This window comes from Lemur catta, chromosome 13 (genome assembly GCF_020740605.2).
Source record: "Lemur catta isolate mLemCat1 chromosome 13, mLemCat1.pri, whole genome shotgun sequence".
Classification (NCBI taxonomy): domain Eukaryota; kingdom Metazoa; phylum Chordata; class Mammalia; order Primates; family Lemuridae; genus Lemur; species Lemur catta.
Genome location: NC_059140.1, coordinates 22,017,475 through 22,042,446, shown reverse-complemented (window position 1 = coordinate 22,042,446; position 24,972 = coordinate 22,017,475). Strand labels below are relative to the sequence as shown.

At 38.1% G+C, this 24,972-nt stretch overlaps 1 protein-coding gene and 1 non-coding gene across 3 annotated transcripts in view; one reads left to right on the top strand and one right to left on the bottom strand.

The window, feature by feature from the left end:
- Positions 1-24,972, top strand: part of PCCA (propionyl-CoA carboxylase subunit alpha) — a 364,494-nt gene that overhangs the window by 24,465 nt on the left and 315,057 nt on the right. The window lies entirely within an intron of this gene.
- LOC123649553 lies at positions 22,718-22,778 on the bottom strand. Its single transcript, XR_006739056.1, has one exon. It is a non-coding gene; the product is annotated as a U7 small nuclear RNA (small nuclear RNA).

Genomic DNA, 24,972 nt, shown 5'->3' with positions numbered 1-24,972 from the left:
GGTAAGTATTTTTAATAAGATTACTTTGTAAGTGTTGATATTTCTTATTGTATCATATCAAGAGGTTCATAATGTTGGGTTGTTCTTTTGGTTACACTGTTTGATCATTTGATCTTACCGGGTTTATATAGTTTGGATGTTTGTCCCCTCCAAATCTCACATTGAAATTTGATCCCCAATGTTGGAGGTTGGGCCTGCTGGGAGGTGTTCAGATCATGGGGGTGAATCCTTCATGCATGATATGGTGCCCTCCCACAGTAATAAGTGAATTCTTGCTTTATTAGTTCACCCAGTAGCTGGTGGTTTAAAAGCATGCACCTATCCACCCCCCCTCCCCTCTCGCCCTTGTTCCTTCTCTCACCATGTGACACATCTGCTCCCCCTTCACCTTCTGCCTTGATTGGAAGTTCCCTGAAACCCTCATTAGTAGCAGGTGCTGGCACCATCCTTGTTTAGCTTGCAGAACTGTGAACCGAATAAACCTCTTTTCTTTATAAATTACCCAGCCTCAGGTATTTCTTTATAGTAAAGCAAAGTGGACTAACACACAGGCCTTTCCATTATAATGGTGCATTTTTTCTTTTTTAATTAAGTACTTTTGGGGATAAATTTTTGAATCCATGTGAATATTTTGTCCCCCCACAACTTCTCATCTAATATTTTGTACCAATAATGAAAATTACCTTACTCAGTTATTTTAATTACATTTGTCTACTTTGCTGTCTGTTGAGAAATCTGTTGGTTTGCTACTCCTTTTCGAATCTGCCTGTTTTTTTGTATTGCTTTTTTTCTTATATATTGAGTCCTCCTTTCATCTCTTTATTCATTTTTAGTGTATTTATTTTAAAGGCTTTATTATATTATATTATTTAAGGTTTGTGGGTGTTTTTATTCCTGATTCTTCCTCATGATGTACTGTTTTCTCACATGTTTACATTTTGGCTTCTGACCTCATATTTGGTGTCTTTATTGTTGAATTCCAAGATGGTTTGGGTTACAGATATGGCCTGGTAGGCTGGGTGTTACGTTTGTTTCTACCAGCCCCCTCAGAATATCACTGATCTGAAGGTTGTTGAATTATGAAGATAGTGGGAAGAACAAAATAGATTACATACACATACATCTGTTGAATAGGCCCATGGTTTCTAATTTTTAAAGGAGTTATTTTCCTTAACTTTGAGCACACAGATACTGGTAAAATATTTTTTTCCTCCCTATTCAATAGGTTGATATCACCATCCCCTTTTACTGAGAATGTAATCTTCGAGTGTCCTGGCCTCATGCAGGAGGTTTTCCTTCAAATCTCCAACTCATACAGAGTCTGATTCCTTTGAGAGTTAAAACCCAATCTTCTAGATTCTTGAGAGCCCTACCTTTACTCTCCTAGATTGGCTCTTGTGGATACAGTCTGATTTTTAGCTTCCTCTTTTTTTTTTTTTTTAAGAGACAGTGACTTGCTATGTTGCGCAGGCTGGAGTGCGGTTGTGTGATCATAGTGCACTACAGCCTTGAACTCCTGGGCTCAAGTGATCCTCCTCCCTCAGCCTCCCTAGTAGCTGGGACTACAGGCATGCACCACCATGCCCTGCTCGCTTCCTCTTTGTTTTTCATCCCTTGTAGTTTCTTGTAAACCAAGCTCTTCATTTAAAGGATGTTATATTTAATCTAGGATTTTAGGTGTTTGTAGGGGAGGATTTACAGGTTATCTAGTGGGCTTATTGTTGGCTTGTCTGAAAACAGTATGACATACTATTCTCTGCTGAGGAAATTCATTTATTTTCTTTGAGAAATAAAGACTGATCTGGAGCAGTCTTAAAGTCGGCATTTCCACAGGAAAATAGTTAATTTATAATGATGAGATTAGTGCAATTGCATCCAGGGGATGAGGGCAGAGGGAAGCTGTGTAAAGTACTCCAGTGGGAAGTGGTCAGGGCAGGAAAAAGCAAAATGGAAGTTAAGCCTCTTTTTAAGCCATGACATTTATGTTTCATTTTCCAGGCCCTAGGAAAGCACACTTATTATTCTTTGGGAAGATTTGTGGATTAACGGTTTATGAAGAGAAGACAGTCCAAATGCAAGAATGTATCCAGCTAGGATTTTGATTGAGATTGTGTTGAGTCTATAGATCATTTTGGGGAGTAAAGCAATTTCAGCATTTTTAAGTCTTTCTATCCATGAACATGTAATGTCTTTCCATTTATTTAGGTTGCATTGATTTCTTTCAACAATGTTTTATAATTTTTGAGTACAAATTTTGTACTGCTTTGTTATATTCATTCTTATGTATTTTTTTTTTTTTGAGACAGAGTCTCACTTTGTTGCCCGGGCTAGAGTGAGTGCCATGGCATCAGCCTAGCTCACAGCAACCTCAAACTCCTGGGCTTAAGCTATCCTACTGCCTCAGCCTCTCAAGTCACTGGGACTACAGGCATGCGCCACCGTGCCCGGCTAATTTTTTCTATATATATTTTTAGTTGGCCAGATAATTTATTTCTATTTTTAGTAGAGACAGGGTCTTGCTCAGGCTGGTCTCGAACTCCTGACCTTGAGCGATCCACCTGCCTCGGCCTCCCAGAGGGCTAGGATTACAGGTGTGAGCCACCACGCCCGGCCCATTCCTATGTATTTTATTCTTTTTGATGCTATTTAAGTGGAATTATTTTCTTTATTTCAATTTTTCATTGTTAATTGCAAGTGTATAGAAGTACAATTGATTTTCATATAATGATTTTATATCCTGCAACCTTGATGAACTTGTTAATAATAGTTTTTTAGTGGATTCCTTAGGATTCTCTATGTAAGATCATGTCATGTGAATAGAGTTTTACTTCTTTCCATCTGGATGCTTTTTATTTCATATTCTTTCCTAATGTCTCTGGTTTTAATAATATTGAATAGATGTGGTGAGAGCAGGCATCCTTGTTTTGTTCTTCATCTCGGAAGGAAAGCATTCAGTATTTCACCCTTAAGTTTGATTTAGGCTCTGGGATTTTCATAGATTTGCATATCAGATGTTGGAAGTTCACTGCTATTCCTGGTTTGTTGAAGAGTTTTATCATGAATGGGTCATGCAGTTTTTCAAATGCTTTCTCTGTGTCTGCTGAGATGATCATGTGGTTTTTGCCCTTTATTTTGTTGATATATTAATTGATTTTTGGATGTTTAGCCAACCTTGCATTCCTGGGACAAATCCCACTTGGTCATGTACATTCCTTTGCATATGTTGCTGGATTCAGTTTGTTAGTATTTTGTTGGAAATTTTTGTGTCCATATTTATAAGAGATATTGGTCTGTCATTTTCTTATGATGTCTTTGCTTGGTTTTGGTGTTAGAGTGAATCTGGCCTCATGAGTTGGAAAGGTTCCTCTTCTATTTTTTTTGAAGCATTTGAGAAGAATTGATATTAAGTTTTCTTTAAATGTTTGGTACAGTTCTTCAGCAAAGCCATTTGAGTCTGGGTTTCTCTGTGGGTAGTTTTTGGTTACTAAATCTCTTTTGTTATGGGCTTATTCAGATATTCTATTTCTTCTTTAGTTAATGTTTGTAGTTTGTGGTCTTCTAGGAATTTGTCCTTTTCATCTGTGTTATCTAGTCTATTGGTATATAGTTGTTTACAGCATTTCCTTATTATTTTTATTTTTATAAGGTCAGTAGTAATGTCTTTTCTTTCATTCCTGATTTTAGAGATCTGAGTCTTGTCTTTTTTTTTTTTTTTTTTTTTTTAGAGTCTCGCTCTGTTGCCTGGGCTAGGGTGCTGTGGCATCAGCCTAACTCACAGCAACCTCAAATTGCTGGGCTCAAGCGATCTTTCTGCCTTAGCCTCCTGAGTAGCTGGGACTACAGGCATGCACCACCATTCTGGGGTAATTTTTTATCTGTTTTTATTTGCCCAGCTAATTTTTTTTCCTATTTTTAGCAGACAGGGGGGCATGCTGTAGCTCAGGCTGGTCTTTAACCTCTTGCCTCAGCCTCCCAGAGTGCTAGGATTATAGGCATGAGTCACCACACTTTGTCCTTTTTGTTTTGGTCACCATCTTAGTTTATTCAGGCTGCTATAACAGAATACCGTAGATTGGGTGGCTTATAAGCCACAGGAATTTATTTCTTACAGTTCTTTAGGCTGTGAAGTTAAGATCAAGGCACTGGCAGATTTGGTCCCTGGTGAGGGTCCCTTCCTGGTTTTTTGACGGAGCCTTCTCACTGTCTCCTCACATAGTGGCAGGAAAAAAATCTTTTTGGGGTCTCTTTTATAAGGGCACTAATCTCATTCATGAGGTTTCTGTCATTACTATTTAAAAGCATTCTAGAAGTGCTAGGTAACAGAGTTAGGCAAGAGCTATAAAATGGACAGGAAAGGCAAAAATAAGATTTTATTGAGTTTCTAGTTATACAGTGAGTTGAATAACTCTTTTAGTAACAGGAAGAAAAATCTCTGGTTGGTTAAAAAATAAATATAAAGAAGTCTATAAAGTTCACACATATGTCAATAAGATAGAAAATATAACTTTTAAAAATATAACTGTGGAAGCAATGGAAGTGATAAAACACTACATGATGTGAATGTTAAATGAAATTTTTAGGGCTTATATGAGGACCTCCTGTTTTTGTATACAGCAACTGAATATTTTAAATGCTAGTTATTCCTAAATTACTCTGTTCATTTTTCTATTAAATATTAATAAATATAACAACATAATTTTGGGGGGAGGGAAATTGACAAAAGAATAAATGTGGAAGAATGGCTTAGAAGATTCTGAGGAAAATTGACAGTGGGAGTAGCCTAACATATTAAAATACATTATAAAACAGTAAGAAGAGAGAGGTCTATGGAACAAATTTTTTAGATTTTAGGCAGAGGGATGATGTGAGGGGAGTTTTGACTTAAAGAGGGCCTTATTAATATTTTGACTTAGAAGACTGGAGAGGTGCATTCTGGGGTTGTCTGTCTGTAATTTACTGTGATGTTAGGTAGTCCCAGAGAAGATGAGAAATGTAAGAAATGAGATGTCTGGCATGTGCCTCTAGGTATAGAAAAATGTTTAATGCCTTTAGTGAGTAGGATTTTGTACATGGGCAGGTGCATCCCACCTGCTTAGTTTGGTGAGTAGTGGGAGCAAAGAATTTGAGGCTTTAGAGATTGTTGGTACTTGTATTCCTCAAAATGCTTGTTAGATAACATTGATTTCTGTTTTAAGTGTAAAGACTAGTATGCTTTCCCACAAAAAATAGTAAAATATATTGTTACATTTATATCAAACCACTAAAATTAGGGTTTTGACTTTTTTTTTTTAAATTAGATCTCATTAGGTAAAATGTGAAAAGGATTGAGAATCTTCCTTTCCAATGAGGAAAATGATTCTGTACTTCAACCTTGGACTATGTTTCCTACCTTCACTCCTACATTGAACTTATCAATGTGTATTTTGTTGCTTGGTCTGTGTACAGTCACATTGGATTTAAATGAGAAATATCTCATATTTACTGTGTTGAAACAAGAACCTGAAATCAGGAAAGGATTCATTGTGACTCACATCTTACCCAGGCAGCCTGCTGTTTGTTTAAAGTACGATTCCTGGTACGTACTGTAGTCTCAACCTCAGGATTCCATAACGAGATTGAGTGGGGCTTCCTGTGAGCTCTGGGGTGATTGACAGTAAGGTGAGGGCAATCATCACTTTTCATGCCTACCCTTGATAATATTTCCCTGCTGTCTGGGGAAGGACTGAGGACAAATAGGACTTCGTGATGTCTAAGTAATTAGTGTATGTTGGTTCCAGCTGAACAAACTGGAGGGTAATGATCAGGTAAATGGAGATGGAATACATTAATGTAGGCTAAGGTATAAAAGACCTTAGGGAAAAACTTATCAAAATTTTATGGGGTTATTAGAACATATTTTATTGCTTTTCATATTTTTATATATACCTTTGTGTATATATATATATTTATCTATTTGTATCTTTGTTAGTGTATCTTGAGTTTTGCCCTAGATGTATATAGAGAGGAAAGCAATTTAAATGTGAAAGCCTCAAACAATTATTTATTTTTCTCATTTACATGATTTCAGGATATTTTCAAACATTTTCTATTTGGAAAGTTGTTCTTTTTTTTTTTTTTTTTTTTTTTTTTGAGACAGAGTCTCACTTTGTTCCCTGGGCTAGAGTGAGTGCCGTGGCGTCAGCCTAGCTCACAGCAACCTCAAACTCCTGGGCTTAAGCCATCCTACTGCCTCAGCCTCCCGAGTAGCTGGGACTACAGGCATGCGCCACCATGCCTGACTAATTTTTTTCTATATATATTTTTAGTTGTCCAGATAATTTATTTCTGTTTTTAGTAGAGACGGGGTCTCGCTCAGGCTGGTCTCGAACTCCTGACCTCGAGCGATCCACCCGCCTCTGCCTCCTAGAAGGCTAGGATTACAGGCATGAGCCACCGCGCCTGGCCTGGAAAGTTGTTCTTAATTAAATTTTTAAAAAAAATTTTACAAAATTTGTTCATGGACTTGTTCGCAGCTGATGCTATCACTGATCCTCAAATAGGAATAAATGAGCATGGTCAGGCTTGTAAAACTTTTTTGGGGGGTGTTAACTGAAAAATGTCAGGTAAGCTTTTCTGTCTGTGTGTGTGGGTGTAGTTGAGATGGTTATTTAAGAAACATTTTCTTGAATTGCGTTTACTAGTAAAGGGTATTTTAAGACGATGGCTGTCATGGTCCATGTTTCCAAGTTGGTCTTAATTAGAAGAGGAACATTTCCAGACATTTAGATTGCAAGAGAAATGTATAGGATTCTTAATTTTTTCTTGCAAAAAATATTTATAGTTGTCATCCTTCAATATGAAGTTTCCTTATCAACAATGTAAAACCCCATGGCAAAGCCTCTGAATAGTGATTATAAACTCCATTTAACCAGAAGGAAAGAATTGGTTTCAATAATGTGGTTTTGAATCTTGGAGTCTGGTAATTAGGTAATCGAAGGATTTTTAAATGACATACTTGCTTAAAACTTGCTATTGCTCACTTTTCTCAGAGAGCTTAGCCTTCAGTAACCTTTTCAGATTAAGAATACGATTCATTTACCTATGCAAATTTAAAACACTACTTTTCAGTGAAGAACTAATCAGGAGAAGCAAGCATTTAAGATGTTTAGACATTTTCTTTTCTTTGCTTTTATTGTCATTGGAAGAGCTTATTTTGCAGAAACAGTATACTATATCAATTTTAAATGTTTTGATTATCTTTGGCTTGCCTGAATTACTTTCTCTGCATTTTTGGGTAAAATGGAATAGGATAGGATTCCTGGCAGGAATTTGTTCACATTAATATGGCTCATCAGGGACATTATATTTAATTGGAGATCCTGCAGTATAGTAGCAGGAGGCTGAAGAGAATTATTTAGCATTAGCAATGGCTCGTCTGGGAGTTGTGCACTAATCAAGGCGCTGGAGTGTTAGCGGTGGGGATGATGGGAATTATGACGATTATGACATGTAAGCATGTCTGTGTGCGAACTGGACAGGCAATGAGTTAATCAAGAAGTATATTAAATGGCTCCCATGCTGATTCATTATTATCTACCATAGTGCCTGTCAGGTTGTGTATTTAAAAAATACAATTATTGCTGAATTCAGTATGTGTATGAGATGAATTTAGCCATCATTCTTTGCTTTTCAATAAAGTAACAAGTTACCTCATACATATAAAAATAGAAAATTGTGTCATCTGTGCCAACCATGTGATTTGTGTTTTAAAGAACAATATCTCATTTTTAAAAACACATTAGAGTAAACCTTTGATTTCAGAGTAATTTAAAAATTTGTTTGCTTTGCCCTTTCGTATACTCATTGTAAATATTCTTTGGCTTATTTTATACTACATAAAGGATTTGGGTTCAAAAATAAAATTTATGTGAATTTATTTATTTTTATTTATTTTTTAGAGTCTCACTCTGTCACCCAGGCTAGCGTGCCATGGCTTCAGCCTAGCTCACAGCAACCTCAAACTCCTGGGCTCAAGCAATCCTGTTGCCTCAGCCTCCCGAGTAGCTGGGACTACAGGCATGTGACACCATGCCCAGCTAATTTTTTATGTATATATTTTTAGCTGTCCAGCTAATTTCTTTCTATTTTTAGTAGAGATGGGGTCTCGCTCTTGCTCAGGCTGGTCACAAACTTCTGAGCTCAAATGATCCTCCCACCTCGGCCTCCCAGAGTGCTGGGATTACAGGCGTGAGCCACCACGCTCGGCCGACTTTATTTTTTGAGATGAGAAAATAATTCCAGTGTTTCAGAGAGAAATTAATATTTAACATGTGAAGCTACAGACCAATCAAAGCATTAATCTTTCCACCATCGAAATGCTCCAAAATCTGAGGGTGGGATGGAAATCTCCTTTGCTATAGCAGGTGCTTTTTGTGCCAGTTGGAACCGTTTTGTGTCCAGAATGGTTAGAGCCATATGTCAGGAAACTCAGTTAAAAATTCTAGAAATGTACATATTTTGGGGAAATGTAACTAATAAATTGAATTCCTTTTAGAAAATAAATTGAAATGCAGCATAAATCCATGAGCAAACTAGATTAAATCTGTAGGCAAATTTACAGTTACCATATAAGTGAGCACAGTTTTTTTACATTATTGTAAGCACTACCAAATTTAATCAAACTTTCTACCAAACTGTGACCTTCATGTATTAACTTAATTAAAGCAGTATTATGGGTAATACTTAAAGTGTTAACCTGTGGGTGGTGGTTATCGAAACCCATTATCTGTGGAGTCAATGTTAGTGGTCAGCAGCATCAGAAGTTAACTTGCTACCAAGGACCCTCCCATGGGTGCTGTGAGCTCAGCAGGTTAAATTGCCAAAAACCAGCAAAGCTGCTTAAAAGACTGATAGTTTGAGCTCCCTGGAGTTAAAGGTGATCTAGTCATTCCAGTTAGGAAGGTGTATGACTGACTTTATCAGTCAGGCAAAAGTTATATTTGGATAGGAAAAAAAAGGATTTATCATCAGTATCTTCATGTATGAGTTATCTTGTATGTGTTCATGGGTCTTTCTGTTTAATTTGAATAAAAACATTTCAACTTTTTTTAATCTATGGAAAGTGATTTGTGAATTTTTTCCTTTATAAAATAGAAGGAGATGTCCCAAGACCTTCTGAATTTTTTGTTAATAAGAACTTTGTCCTTTTACTTATGCTAAAATTTTAAATCAAGAACAAACATTGGCCAGGTGCGGTGGCTCATGCCTATAATCCTAGCACTCTGGGAGGCCGAGGTGGGTGGATCATTTGAGCTCAGGAGTTTGAGACCAGCCTGAGCAAGAGCGAGACCCCATCTCTGCTAAAAGTAGAAAGAAATTATATGGACAACTAAAAATATATATAGAAAAAATTAGCCGGGCATGGTGGTGCATGCCTGTAGTCCCAGCGACTTGAGAGGCTGAGGCAGGAGGATTGCTTGAGTCCAGGAGTTTGAGGTTCCCGCGAGCTAGGCTGATGCCACGGCACTCTAGCCTGGGCAACAGAGTGAGACTCTGTCTCAAACAAACAAAGAGTGAAATATTTTGAGCATATATTTGGTTTTGTTTATTTTAAAATTTCTGGTGAATTTAAACAACATATTTAAAAGGGAACTTATGTATTTCAATGTAATTAGTGCCTGGTGGTATAAAGTACCTAATCATGGATTTATTTTTCTCTAAGCATCTATTTAAGAAGGATTGGAAATACTATCTTACTGAAAAGGCATACATTTAATAAAAGATGTGAAAATACACCTTAACTTTATTCTGATGTTCCAGTGTTTATAAAGCCATGACTTATTGTTAGAACCGGTTTCCCTGGTCCCCAGGAACAGAGAGGCAGAGTCACCGAGGCTGCAAAAGGCAAAGGAGTTTACTGGCTAGCTCGAGCTAGGGTCCAAGGCCCAGAGCACCAACGCAGTGGTGTCTCCACGAAGTAGGACCCCGCCCTGGGGTAAAAATTAAGCTTTTATACTTTTCAGTAGGTTACATACGCTGGGCACACCATCCCCCCTCCCTCCCTCAGTTCATTTGTTCCTTCAAGACTGGCTGACCGTCTTGGCTCCTGATTGGTCAGTTCCATGGTCGCGTTAACTCCTGATTGGTCGGCTCCAAGTCTCGGGATCCTCGGGTGGTCATCGGCGTCATTTCGGGGGAGGGGAGGGCCTTCGCCGGGGAAACCGAAACTTAGGCCTATTCCAGGAAGCCTAGCCTGTCATGGAGTTATCTTTGCTCTTATATCTTTACAGCCACACTCATTTCAACTTCTTTGGAAGGAAAGGACATGATCATTCTAAGTAATACCTAGCACTTATTTAGTATCTATGATGTATTAGAAAAGCACATAATTATGTAAGGGGTGTAAGTAGTGTCACCATTTTAAATTGAAAAAATTGGGGCTGTAAGATATAAAATGGGTTGTCAAAGATCATTTAGCTGGTAAGTAGTGAGCTAAGATTTGAATTATGCGAGACTCCTAAGTTGTATTCTTTCCATTGTGCATAGTGCTTTCCATACTAAGTATAAGGAAAAGTTTCTTTCCTCTCCAAAAGAAAGTGACGTTTGTTACTTTGAAGGCTGTTTTTTAGTGTCTGTTGTGGGATAGTTACTATGGTACGTGCTGGAATTAGAAGAGTGACCCGAAGCAATATGATTTCTGCTCTCATGGCACTTAGAGTTCAGTGGTAGAGACAGATAAAGAGTAATAAAACATATAAATCAATAATTACAAATTGTGTTAAGTGTTACAAGGGAAACAAGTTGTTGAGAGATAATCCTGGGAGACTCTTCATTAATAGGGTGGTCAGGGACATTCTCTCTAAGGCGGTAAAATGTAAGCTGAGATTGACAGATGCAAGGAAATCAGCTACCAGCTAGGCAGTCAGCTAGGTACACAGGATGAGATGTGCAAAGGCCCTGAGCCATTCGTCATCTTCTGTTATCAACAATCTACTAAGAGTCCTTGCTAAGGTTACCAGGAACTTTCTCATGTTAAATCTAATGGACATTTTCTAGTCCTCTTCTATTTGACTTCTCAGCAGTGTTTGACACTGGCTGTTACCCTTCCTCCAATACTCTCATTCTCTGGCTTTGGGGACATATTAATCTTCTGGTTTTCTTTGTACTTCTGTGGCTCTCTGTGTTCTTGAATCATTATTCGAGGCTTCATTGGTAGGCTCTTTTTAAAAATTTTTTTTCCCACTTTCTATCCCCTTTTCCTGAAGGATCTCATTTTTTTTTTTTTTTTTTGAGACAGAGTCTCGCTCTGTTGCCCTGGCTAGAGTGAGTGCCGTGGCATCAGCCTAGCTCACAGCAACCTCAGACTCCTGGGCTTAAGCAATCCTCCTGCCTCAGCCTCCCGAGTAGCTGGGACTACAGGCATGCGCCACCATGCCCGGCTAATTTTTTCTATATATATTTTTAGTTGGCCAGATAATTTATTTCTATTTTTAGTGGAGATGGGGTCTCGCTCAGGCTGGTCTCGAACTCCTGACCTTGAGCAATCCACCCGCCTCGGCCTCCCAGAGGGCTAGGATTACAGGCGTGAGCCACCGCGCCCGGCCAGGATCTCATTTTCTTTCACTTCTATTTCTGTGGTTGTAATGAACTCTAGACTCCTAAATCTGTTTTCTCTCTCTGACATTTCTACTTGGATGTTTTAAAACTACCTCAAACCCAACATGACACACAGTGAATGTTGATCCTCCTGGGTTCCTTATGTCTGAATCCTGTTGCAGAGGCACAAAACGTAGGAATTTATCTTCATCAATATTCTCTCTCTTTTCTAATCCATGAGCAGGACCTTTTCATAACTAACTTTGGGAATCTAGTCACATCTCTTCACTCCGTTATTACTTAGGAAGATCTTTTTAAATCCTTTTTCTAGTGAATCTTCTAATCTTTTCAGACTGTTTGATAAAATTAATTTCATCTGGAGCAATTTATTTGGCATGAACTATTGTTTCAGTTATTAGTTTTTTGGTTGTTTTCTTAGCATTAGATTTCATAATGTTTTTGGAATCTTGGTCTGTGGTGAAAGTTTAAAATTAAAGTTTCTTTGGTGAAAGTTTAAAATGTTTATTCTTTTTTCTGTTCCTCCTTCGTCTTCTCCCTACCTCTGGATTCCCATCCTTTCCTGTCTGCTTTCTTTCGTGGTTTCTCTTGTATCTCTGCCAACACCCCCCCCCTCCCCCTGACACTCACTTCTCCCCGACTAGTTTTGTGGTTTCCTACACTTGGCATTTTGGATTCCTAACCTATATCCAGGCCTTATGATGATGGTTTGGCCACATGGGAGATTAGTCCCAGCAGCTGGTTCAGATTTTGACCCTGAAGCTATGTTTCTGCCTCCCTAAGTCCACAGTCCCTAGGAGCTGTAGTCCAGACAATGCTTGGTGGCCTCCTTTTCAGGCCTGGAGCAGCTCCTCCTCAGCTTGGTTTTAACCTGTGACCCTGGCTCTCTTCCCAGTCTCCTACAAAACATTCTGTACTTTGCCTTTGGCACTTCCTGCTTCTGGAGGAACCAGGTTGTGGTTAGTATTGTTACGTATCTTTCTTCTGTTTTGAGTTTGTGGAATGTTTACCATTTATTTTTGATTACCTGTCTTTCTGCTTTTCCTTTTTGGATTTTATTGTAATTTCTATACATTCGAAAACAGAAAGAGTTTTTGAGGTATGAACTCACTATGCCATCCTTTTTTTGTACTAAATTTATTTAAGTCTACAAAGACCAGAGAAAAATGCCAAATGTCAAAGTTATGTTTTTGCTCAATTTCAAGCATCAGTTACCCACTTGATGTCTGACTTGTTTGTTCTGTGGTTAGTTATTAGGTAGATTGGAATCTAATCTGTGCATCAACACCACTTGGCACATCTAGGCATTGTTTTGCAAGCTCCCCGATCTCTGGCTCTAGCCAGTCACTGACCTGACTTGGGACTGCTTCCTTTGCTGCTTGCTCATGCTACTTCTATGTGGCCACAGTGGCAACTGCCAGGTTCAGGTGGCCAAGGGAGAAGTCTAATAGGCATCTTTCAGGAAAATATAAGGCTGTCTGCAGATGGCAATGGTGGATTTGTATCTGATTTATTGATCTAAATTGGAGCCTGTACTAAGGAAGAGAGGTTCTAACTCGGATAAATAAATTCGTTATAAATCCACTTTTGCTATCTTTATTCATTCATTTATTTAATAAATGCAATGCAAAGCACTCTCTACAGTGAAGAGTTTGTAAGCTTTCTAAGGGCAAGGAAGTTGTCTGTCTATATGGGACAGTGTTAAGTTCAGGTAAAACTGCTTATAAATAGTATTTGAAAACGTCCTTTTTTTTTTTTTTTTTTTGTGATTGGGTCTTCCTGTTTGCCTGAGCTAGAGTGCAGTGGCGTCATCACAGCTCACTACAACCTCAAACTCCTGGGCTCAACTGATCCTCCCACCTTGGCCTCCCAAAGTGCTAGGATTACCGGAATAAGCCACCTTGCCCAGCTGGAAATATCTTATTTTGTAGATACCTGAGTGTTTAGTTGCTTCCAAGTCTTCCTGTGAATCAGTGACATATTAGTTTAGTTTCTAAGTTTGTACTGTATTCCTCAGGTGGATATTAGATATTTTAGTAAAGGGGCCTTTATAATTAAATACAGGAAAGTATCTTCAGCGAACTATTCTAATTGTTATGGGTCCCTAGACTGCACTGAGGAAACTCAGCTGGGATGTTCCACATGCGATAGGGGAGTTCAGTTATAAAACTACACAACCTATTTGTGAAAATTTCATGTAATTTTTCTTTTCATTAAATGTTTCTACATACCAATTTTTTTACACTTAAAAAATTTAGTTTCAGTTGTGGTAAAATATACATAACATAAAATTTATGATTTTAAACCATTTATTAACAAAAGATCATGAGCTCTGCAGAGGAAAAGGGAGAGATTTATTTTCTATAAAAACAACAATCTAAAGATTGGGGAGGCACAGCCTTCATTTTGAGTGAAAGGGTACAAAAAAAGGGTTTGGCTCAAGTAGGGAAAGTTCCCACTTTGGTTCTCAATCATGTCTGTTTATGCAAACAAAGGAGTCAAGCTTGTTCAGTTCTTATTGGTTGATACAGTCGAGCCCTGATTGGGTGGCTTCCCAAGTCCCAAACCAGAAGTACCTCTGTCAGATGTTTCTTGAGAGAGAGAGAGAGAGAGAGAGAGAGAGAGAGAGAGAGAGAATGTGTGTGTTTGGCTGCAGTTTTTCTTGGCTCAAAGACCTAAAGCAGGATATTTGTCAAGAACTGCCTTTTCTAAGAACAAAGGGCATGTGACTGCTCTTCTCTGATCCCACCATGGCTCCTTGGATCTGTTATCTAAATTTGGGCATCTCTGTTAGCCATTGGAGTCCATCTCCTCTGGAGAGCTTGCGGTCTTATTTGCAGTTTCATTTCACACATTCTTAAGTGTACAGTTCAGTGGCATTAAGTACATTCACATTGTTTTGCAAGATGAAAAGTTCTGGAGATGGATGGTGGTGATGGTTCCACTTAATAATTTTAAAATGATATTTTTTTTTTTTTGCAGTATTTTAAAGTGTTGGAAAAGACTTATCTGTATTTTATTAGCTTGAATTGTATGGGGTTGTAGGGAGTGACAGATTAACTCAACTTTAACAAATACAGATAGAGTACTTATTATGTGAAGATGCCCCATGACTTTTGACCTAGGCAAATGTGCTTCCTTCACTAGTGTGGCTTCCAGTACAGTGGTAGAAGCAGACATTTTGTAACTATATACAGTTGTGATATGTAGTGCAATGGAAAATTATAGGGGTTTTGTAAGTGGAACAGGAGAATCTGAGTCAGTCTGGGGGGATCAGGGAAAGCTTTTTTTTTTTTTTTTTTGAAATTTCAGAATATTACAGGGGCACAAATGTTTTGGTTACATAAATTGCTTTTGTACCATTTGAGCCAAAGTTATAAGTATGCCCATCACCCAGATAGTGTGCACTGTACCCATTAGGTGTGAATTTACTAATCCCCCTCCCCCCACCTGCTTTATTTCCGATGAATTTCCATATGTGCACATGAGTGTTGATCGATTAGGGAGTAACACCAAGCAGAGACCTGAAGGGGGACAGGAGTTAGGTGAAGGAGGGACTGGGAGAAGAAAGTACTAGGGTGGAATAGAGGTTGGTATATTTGAGAAAATTAGATAGGACCAGTATATCCTTAAACAAGAGGCCTACATTATTGCTTATAGTGTTCACCTATATGTAGTAGTGTTTGGTTTTTTAATTTAAGAAATTGTCCTACGGTAGAATTGACTTTTTGTTTCTTTTGTATACTTATATGAATTTTAACACATGTATAGATTGTGTGACTAGTGTAACAGCACACTCGGGACACAGAGCAGTTCCATCACCTCTCAGACGTCCTTGTGTACCCCTTTGCAGTCACATCCTCCCTTACCCTGTCCCTGGCAACCACTGATGTATTTCCCATCACTATAGCATTATCATTTCCACACACTGTATAACTTTTTGATACTGGCTACTTTCACTCAGCATAATGCTTTTGTGATTCATCCAAACTGTTGTGTGTATCAATAGTTTGTTCTTTTTTATTACTGAGTAGTATTGCACTGTATGGTTGTAAAGTTTATTTATCCATTTACCCATTGAAGGAATTTTGAGTTTTTCCTAGCTTTTGACAATTATGAGTAGAAGTGTTCTAAACATTTGTGTAAAGACTTTTGTGTGAATGTAAGTTTCTTTTTCTCTAGGGTAAATAATTAGGAGTGGGATTGCTAGGTCATATGGTAAACATGTGCTTAACTTTATAAGAAAGTGCCAGACTTTTCCAGAGTTGCTGTATCATTCTGCATTCCTACCTGGAATGCATGAGCGTTGTAGTGGTTCTGCATCCACTCTGACAGATAGTATTGTCAGTATTTTTAATTTTAACTATTCTAATAATGTAGTGATATTTCATTGTGGCTTTAATTTGCATTTCCCTAATAGATAATGATGTTGACCATCTTCTCATATGCTTATATGCCATTTGCCATCCAATATATTCTTTTCAGTGAACAAGTTTTGCCTGTTTTTTTTTTTTTTTAAGAGACAGGGCTTTGTTTTGTCACTTAGACTGGAGTGCAGGGCCACAATCATAGCTCACTGTAACCTTGATCTCCTGGACTCAAGTGATCCCCCTGCCTCAGCCTCCTGAGTAGCTGGGACTATAGGTGTGTGCTACCATGACCAGCTAATTTGTCTTCATTTTTTTGTAGAGACGAGGTCTTGCTGTGTTGCTCATGCTAGTCTCGAACTCCTGGCCTTAAGTGATCCTCCCACCAGCCTCCCAAAGTGCTGGGATTACAGTTTTTCTTTTGGTGACGCATATGTTTTTCTCTAGTTCTTTCTCTTCAGAGAGCCAGCTGCCACCTCTAATAAGGTAGGGTTTTTCTACTTTGTGCTGTCCAGATGTTCCTTTTAATTCGAATACATTTATTTACTCTTTTACACAAAAGAGGCATGCCTACAGCTGCACCAAGTATTCTTTCCTAAGCCAGCCAGACATTTGGATTTGGAGAAAATTTAGCATTTGAAATAAAAGACAAGCAGCTTGTAAGCCTTTATTAAACCATTTATTTTTTTCCTTGCCCATTGCTGTTGCCAGGTAGGGTGTCTTTTTATCCATCTTTACAGTATATCCTGTCACAAATCTATTTCCAAAATTAAAGGACTAATTCATCCTGAAATCTGTGAGATGAAATGAGCCTTGCTAGAGACTAGGGTCTATGTGCCCTTGTCCTTCTATGAAGCTGGTACGCTTGCTGAAGTCATGCGTGCTTGGGCTTTCATCTGATGATCAGCTGATGCCCGGCATAGTGCATCGGGGCTCCCTGTAAGAGGCATTTCCACAGGAGATGGGTCATGCTTCAACTTAGCAGGTAATTTGATCTCCCCTGACACATTTATGTGTTTTCCTACTTTTTGGATTCTCAATTTCCATGTTACATGGGGCTTTAGTTCCAAGGAAGGCAGGAGGTGATATATAGATACCTTTCTTGGTCTCAATCCTGATATCCTTGCTATGTTTATCTGAGTGTGGTTCTTGTATATTCTCTAAACTAAGTCCCCAAAGAAGGACTTCTATTCTTCTGTTCCTAGCAGCTGGGTGGTAGTCAGGGAGCAGCAGGTAAATTCAATGAATGGCACAATCACTTTGGATCTTTAACTCTTGAGGTAATTATTTATTAGGCTTGGAATAGGAAGAAATAAATTGTTTTTTGAGCTCCTTCAAAGGACAGCATTTTTCTGTCTTTGGGTATAGAAGAATTTTGGGGGGTGAGATGGAGAGAAGGAAGGATACTTATTTATTTATTTTTTGAGACAAGGTCTTGCTCTGTTCCCTGGACTAGAGTGCAGTGACATCGTCATAGCTCACTGCAAACTCCTAGGCTCAAGTAATCCTCTTGCCTCAGCCTCCCAAGTAGCCGGGACCACAGGCGTGTGCCACCGTGCCCAGATAATTTTTCTGTTTTTAATAGATACGGGGTCTTGCTCTTCCTCAGTCTGGTCTTGAACTCCTGACCTCAAGCGATCCTCCCACCTCAGCCTCCCAGAGTGCTAGGATTACAGGCGTGAGCCACTGTGCCCAGCCTGTTTTTGAAGAGAACATATAAATACTTTAGATATTTTTGATGTCTGCAAGTTTCACCCCTTTGCTCATTGAGAATGACTGTGATAAGGAAAACTTTTTGAGTTCCTTAACTGCTTTTGGTGACTATCTTTAAAATCTGGGAGTTAGCTACAGATTCCTGTAGACTAGCAGGAATCTTTAGGAGAGAGGGAGGGTTTGGGTGATTGATTTTACTGCTGTTTGTAATATTCGTCAGAAGCTTTTTGGTTTGAAGCTAACCAGCCATAGACTGTAAATCAAGGGTATTGGATAATATGGGAAATGGAATCTCAGGTTAGAAAGCCAGCTTTTGGAGTTCGTAGCAATGCCATGGTATCTGGTAGAATGGATACCATGAGAAAGATACTCATACCATTAAGATGCACGAATAGAGGAATGGCTTAATAATTTAGGAATGGCATGATCACTTTAACATACTCATTTTTATATCATATTAGATGTTCACTAGATTTGTCTGTTTTTCATGACAGTCTTAAAAATAAGTTTTTAACTGTTTCAGTAGTAATTAAAAATAAGTTTTATTTTTTATTTTATTTTATTTTATTTTTTTTGTGACAGTCTCGCTTTGTTGCCCGGGCTAGAGTGAGTGCCCTGGCGTCAGCCTAGCTCACAGCAACCTCAAACTCCTGGGCTTAAATGATCCTATTGCCTCAGCCTCCCGAGTAGCTGGGACTGCAGGCATGCGCCACCATGCCTGGCTAATTTTTTCTATATATATATTTTAGTTGGCCAGATAATTTCTTTCTATAAAAATAAGTTTTAACTGTTTCATTTTAGACAACTATATCATTGTTTATAATACTTGACTTTTAAATTAAAATAAATATACACATGCTATATTTCCTGTGTTAAGAAATGAAAATTTTAAAAAAGTCCTGACTTCTAATTAAGGCTGTTGAGATGAGCTAGACTTCATCTTCCTGCCCCAAATTCCCAGGGAAGAGAAAAAGTTAAAAAGAAAAAATCAAAGGAAAAACAACAAACCATAATTTTAATGGAAAATGGGAAGGCGTACTCTTGGGATCCTGGAAACAGTGAGGAATTTTGAAAGATAGATAGCTGATGGGATGATTCAGTGGGAAACCCCAGTCTGAAACGCAGACAGAAAATGGCTGCAAACAGTGGGAGCAGCTCCAGAGAAGAGGGCCTCCTCCACTCTCGAGTCTGTGGGTAAGAGAATGGTTGATACACTGGGAGAGCCACATCTTGGAATTCTTTGGTAGTTAAAAAGAATGAGGTAGATTTTTATATATTGACAGAGAACATCTCTAAGACATATTAAAGATTAAAAAAGAACTTGTAAAATCACACATAGGGTATAATGATACTATTAATGTTAAAAAAAATCCCACCTCATTTTATATTTTTATAGTTACATATGTAAAAGCATAGAGAAGGGGTTCTCGACAGTGGTACCATTGACATTGTACATTAGATAATGCTTTGTTGTAGCCAGCTGTCCTGTGCATTTATAGGATTTTTAGCAGCGTCCCTGGCCCCTTACCCATAGATACCAGTAGTGTCCCCCATGCTCCCAATTGTGACAACCAAAACTGTCTCCAGACATTACCTACTGTGTCCTGGGGGACAAAATATTTCCCAGTTGGAATCCCCTGGCATATATGAAGGTCTAAGAATGCACACTCACCAGATAAGTGATTACTGGAAAGAGAAATTGTAATGAGGACAAAGGTACAGTAGGTGAGTTGTCAGCTTTATTTTGAATAAGAACAGTGTTTAGGTATTACATATGTTTACATATATTACATATAACTAAAACAAAACAAAAGATACCTTTGCTTCTTTATAATATATCTGTTTTTTTAAATTTAAGAATGTTTAATGCTTGGAAGAAGAATAGCTCATAAACAGGAAAATATGCCCAAACTTCTCAATAACTAGGGAAATGCAAATTTAAAAAAAAAGAAGAATTGTTTTTCTCCATTAGATTAATAAAGTTAGAAAGATCAACCATGTTCAGAGATGGTGTGGGGAAATTGATTTCTAGTAGGAGTGTAAGTTGACATAAGCTTTTAAATGTGTAATTTGCAGTATTTGTACTTTTAAATATTTTTCTTACAGAAATGTACATGTGTATACAGATTGGCATGTTTGGGGAAGCTTTTTGCCGCTTGCAATACCTGCCATTTAGAAATCATGTCCAATATTAGGAGAATGGCTAAGGAAGTTATGGTTCATCCAGATTACTAGGAGTATTGGAGTAGCAGTTAAAAATTATCAGGTAGAACTCTCAAAAAATACTGAGTTTTAAAGCAAGTTGCAAAATAATATGTGGTGTGATTCAGTTTATGCTAAGAAAAATCTTAAACATAAAATAAAACTCTGCACTTTTATGTCTACATATTTGTATGAAAATGTTCAGATAAGTCTGGAAGGACATATGCAAAACTGATAATGGTTGGATAATAATAGGGGGTGGGGAGTAATGGTTATTTGTTATCTGTACTGCTTAAGGTTTTTTTCTTTTTAACCAAACTAGTTTATTTATACATTACTTGGGTAATTAAAGGAAAATTTAAAAGTTTAAGAATATCTAAATGACTCACTTTTATGCATAATGTCATCAGTTAGTGGCCTGTATTGAGCTACGCTAGTTGCTGGAGGGGCTGTAGTCGTCCTTTGAGATCTCATGACTTTTAGTAGCTATTCATATTTTGTTGGAACTGACATTTAGCTATTCATATGGTTTGGAAACACTTTTTAAAAAATACTGATTTCAGTGGACGTTATTTCCTATTTCTGTTCCTAGAATTTCACTGTCATTATTTCAGAAGTATGATATATCTGTGTATTAAGTCTTCACTAAAATCTTGAAAGCGTGTGTGATAGCTTTCCCTTTAATAAGTGGAAAATGATCCTAATGATTGCAAGCTAATCTGAGCCCACATTCTCGTTGGTATTTTCTTGTTTCCTCTTTTCCTTTACCACCCTGTTATGGTTTTTCTTAGGCAGTACTATTTATATGTTTTTTTCCTATATAACTAAGCTCTTTAAATGTATACTTTCACTATTGCTTGTCAATAATTGGCTGGAAATTATGATGGATCTATATAGGTTTTTTGTGTTTTTTATTGTGATAATATATATATAACATAAAATTTACCATTTTATTCATTTTATTTTATTTTCAAAGCAGGGTCTTGCTATGTTGTTGTAGCTGGACTCAAATTCCTGGGCCTAAGCAATCCTCCCACCTCAGCCTTCTGAGTGGCTGGGACTGTAGGCACACACCACCACAACCAGCTATTTTATTCATTTTTAAGTATACCATGCAGTGGCATTAAGTACTTTCATGGTGTTATGCAACAATTACCACCATCCATTTTCCAGAACTTTTTCCCTGAATCTGTACAGATTTTATATTAATAGAATCTTTTTCTGGGTTGTCTTTTGTCTTCATGGCTGTATGTTCGGCTGTTGAGAATGATACTGTTCCATGTGAGGGGCTTCTAGTTAGGCTTGTGAACCTGGGCACACATACTCACATCTGTGAAGTATTTCTCTAAGGAGAGATGAGCTCTCTGAGAAGTCTGAAAGTTTTGTTGCAAACCTTGTGTATGTACTGAGTTTTCCCAACAATTATGGAGACAATTAAGTAAAATATCTTTGCATTCTCTAGCATGCTAGTTAAGCTATTTGAAGGGCTAATTTTCCATTTTAATCTTTCTTTTCTCACTTTGCATTCATCTTCAACCCAGGGAAGTCTGGTTTCTGTTTCCGATAGTATACTAAGTTGGTCCCCAAGGTGACCAGAGATCAGATTTGTCAAATCCTGTAGCTACTTTAAATCTCATCTTATTTGGTCTGTCTTTTTTAGCATGTCAACCTAAAAGAAGACACTAGAGAAAATTATTTCCATATATGTTGGTTTTACTCAGAATGAGAAGAAGGATTATAATCTGGATGCACGGAATGGCAAGCTACTAGTGCATTTTGTGAAGGAAGCATAAAAGGGAAGCTTTTATAAACAGAAAAAAAAAAAAAAAAAAAAAAGGGAGAGGTTCACATAAGCTGCTTAGAAACAGAGTTCATTTGTTCCAGAGGCTCAAAGCCAGAGTTGTCAGTTCATTGGTGGAGATGCTATTACTGAGCAAGTGTTCTTTTGAGAGTATCTTACCTGAATTCAGTTTCCAGGGAAGCCACTGATCTGCTTTCTGTCTCTAGTTTTGCATTTTCTGGACATTTCAAATAAATGGAATCAAATAATAGTTGGTGTTTTGTGTTTGGCTTCTTTCACTTAGCATAATGTTTTGGAGGTTGGTTCATTCATATTGTTGCATGTATCAGTAGTACATTGTATTTGCCAAGTACTATTGTATGAATATTACACATTTTGTTTATCCATTCACCAGTTGATGGGCGTTTGTGTTTCCAGTTTATTGTCAATAATGCTACTATGATCATTTGCCTACATGTCTTTATATGGCAATATATTTTCATTTCTCTTGCAAATAAACCTAAGGGTGATTTCTGAGTAGTATGTTAACTCTGTACTTAACCTTTTCAGTACTGCCACACTGTTTTCCAAAGTAGCTGCACCATTTTACATTCTCATGAGCACTGTAGGAAAATTCAAATTTCTCCACAATTCTTGCCAGCCCTTGTTATTTCTGTCTTTTTATTTTCTTATTTATTTATTTATTTATTTATTTATTTATTTGAGACAGGGTCTTGCCATGTCACCCAGGCTGGAGTGTGGTGGCCCAGTCAAAGCTCACTGTAAACTTGAATTCCTGGGCTAAATGATCCTTTTGCCTCTGCCTCCTCAGTAGCTGGGACTATAGGCGTGCACCACTATGGCTGGCTGGCTTATTTATTTATTTTTAAAGAAATAGGGTCTTGCTATGTTGCCCAGGGTGGTATCTGTCTTTTTGATTATTGCCATCCTAGTGGGCGCGAAGGTGGTATCTCATTGTGGTTAATGGTCTGTTTTTGAGGAGCAAAAGTTCTTAATTTTGATGAACTCCAGTTTCAAGTTTTTTTGGGGGGGGTGGGGGAAGGGTGGTTTTCATTGAGGACCAGACAACCTGCTAGACAAATTCTAAAAGAGCAGTAACACTCAAGGTTTTTTTGTTTTGTTTTTTTAATCGCTCGCTCTCTAGGAGACTGGCATCAGTGGAGTATATCACTTGAGCTTCCTTCCTGTTTGGCTATTTGGAGACATCAACAGGAGATCAGGATGTTTCTCTCCACCTTCCCCTTCCCTGCCTTGCTGCAGTTCTGACACAGGCCATGCTACTGTTGGGCCTCCCACATCCCCCCCAGCTCTAGTTACTCTTCCCACACTGTGTCCCCCCAGGACTAGGGGTGACCGTGGACTCCACTACTAGTCCCTGGAAGCCTCATCATCCTTTGTTGGTTCCTTTAACCCTGCTCTTTGTTGTTTCTTTAAGTTTCTTTGTTGTTTTCAGTTAGATATCTGTGAATGTGTTACTTGATCCTTGGTAAATCCTGACTGATAAACTAATTTGGACAGAAAAGCATTTCTAAGGCAAGGGTTGTAAATGTTTTTATGTATGGGTGAATTTGGACTGAGATTTGCTTTCATTATACTTTTTAGGCAGGTGGGGTGGGGACGTAGCTAACCCTCACACATCTGAAACTTCTTTGGTGTCCACCATCATCTTCCAAAAGAACTTAATAGTTGTGTGTGACCAAATTGGCCTAAGTTCTTTCACACTAAAGAGAACCATTTGTGAACCTCAACACTACCTGGCATTCTTACTAGATTTCTCGAGTATTTTGCTCTTCCCTGTGCCCAGTGATCTTTTCCAGCCTGTTCCATTCTTCTTCCACTACCACTGTTTCCTCTTTCAAGACTTCTGTCAGAAGGTGATCTTGTCTCTTGCTTCACAAATAAAATAGAAACTGCCAAAGTACTGAGCCTTAATTTCCACTAAATGCATTTATATTTATTCTTGGCATCCCTCTGCTATTTAGAAGGAAAGGAACACAATAGTTCCTTCTTATCTTAGGGGGATACATTCCTATAAATACTATATTTTTTCCTATGCATATATACATACACATGATAAAGTTTAATTTATACATTAGGCATAGTACTCTTGTACTTGGGGCTAATATTAAATAAAGTAAGGGTGACTTAAACACAAGCAGTGGGATACCTTGACAGTGGATCTGATAACCAGTGGCTCCTAAGTGACTAACAGGCAGGCAGTGTGTACAGCGTGGAGACCCTAGGCAAAGGGATGAGTCACATCCCAGTTTAGGATAGAGCAGGATGGAATAGTGCACTATTGAAAACTTATGAATTACTTATTTCTGGAATTTTCTACATAATATTTTTGGACCATGATAGACTGTGGGTAACTGAAACTGGAAAGCAAAACTGTGGATAAGGGCGGACTACTGTATTCCTGATCCTGTCCCTGTTGTTTTCTCTGTAGTGGTGGCTCTAGAATTTCTGTAGAGGAGAGCTTTCAGGCAGCATAGTGATTTTAGGATAGGGGGTTTGAGGCCTTGTCTTGGAGTGCATAGCAAGCTTGCTTGGTTTCTCTCTTTAAAGCCTGGCTTGTATTTATTATGTATGTGGTGAAAGATCAGTTCTCTGTTCCCCTCTCTGCTGTCCCCGCCCCCTTCCCCCCAATATCTCTTGGTTCTGCCATGGCTTGTCAGAAACCTTTTACTATGAATTATTTCATATCTCACATTTTATAGCTCCTTACTTTCCACATTTTCCTTCTCAAAGGCGTTTGTTCAAGTTTTTTGTAAGCTAACAAATGAAAACAATCCATTTTTCAGCTATCACTACCTCTCCCAACCTTTACATCCTGCCATATCAGCAGTCTGTCCTGCTTCCCCCCTCTTTTCTTCCCTGCTTCACTCTGCAGTCCTTTTCACTGTTGTCTAGGCACCCACCAGCTACGTTGACATGGGTTCTGCTTGAATCCTTGGTGTCTTCCTCCCCCTCCTTCCTTCCTTTCTTGATGTGTCTCCCTTGATGCTTTTACTAAGGGGTCAGTGGTATGAGAATATAGTTCTAGTCCCGCTGTTTTTCATTCTTTTGTTGTTTACTGTATCCTCCGGAATGCATCCTTGCAAGAGCAAGACTAAAGGAAGAAAAAAAAAAAAAAACCTTTGTTTTGGTTGCAGGATTGATTCATGATCGGTTTCCTTTTGTGGTGTGAAAATAGGATCCTAGCAAATGGACTTGGAGTTTTGCAGCTAGCAAAAACCTATTCTCTTTTTTCCCTACAATTTTTAATTTTTAGTTTACCACTTTGAAAATTATGTA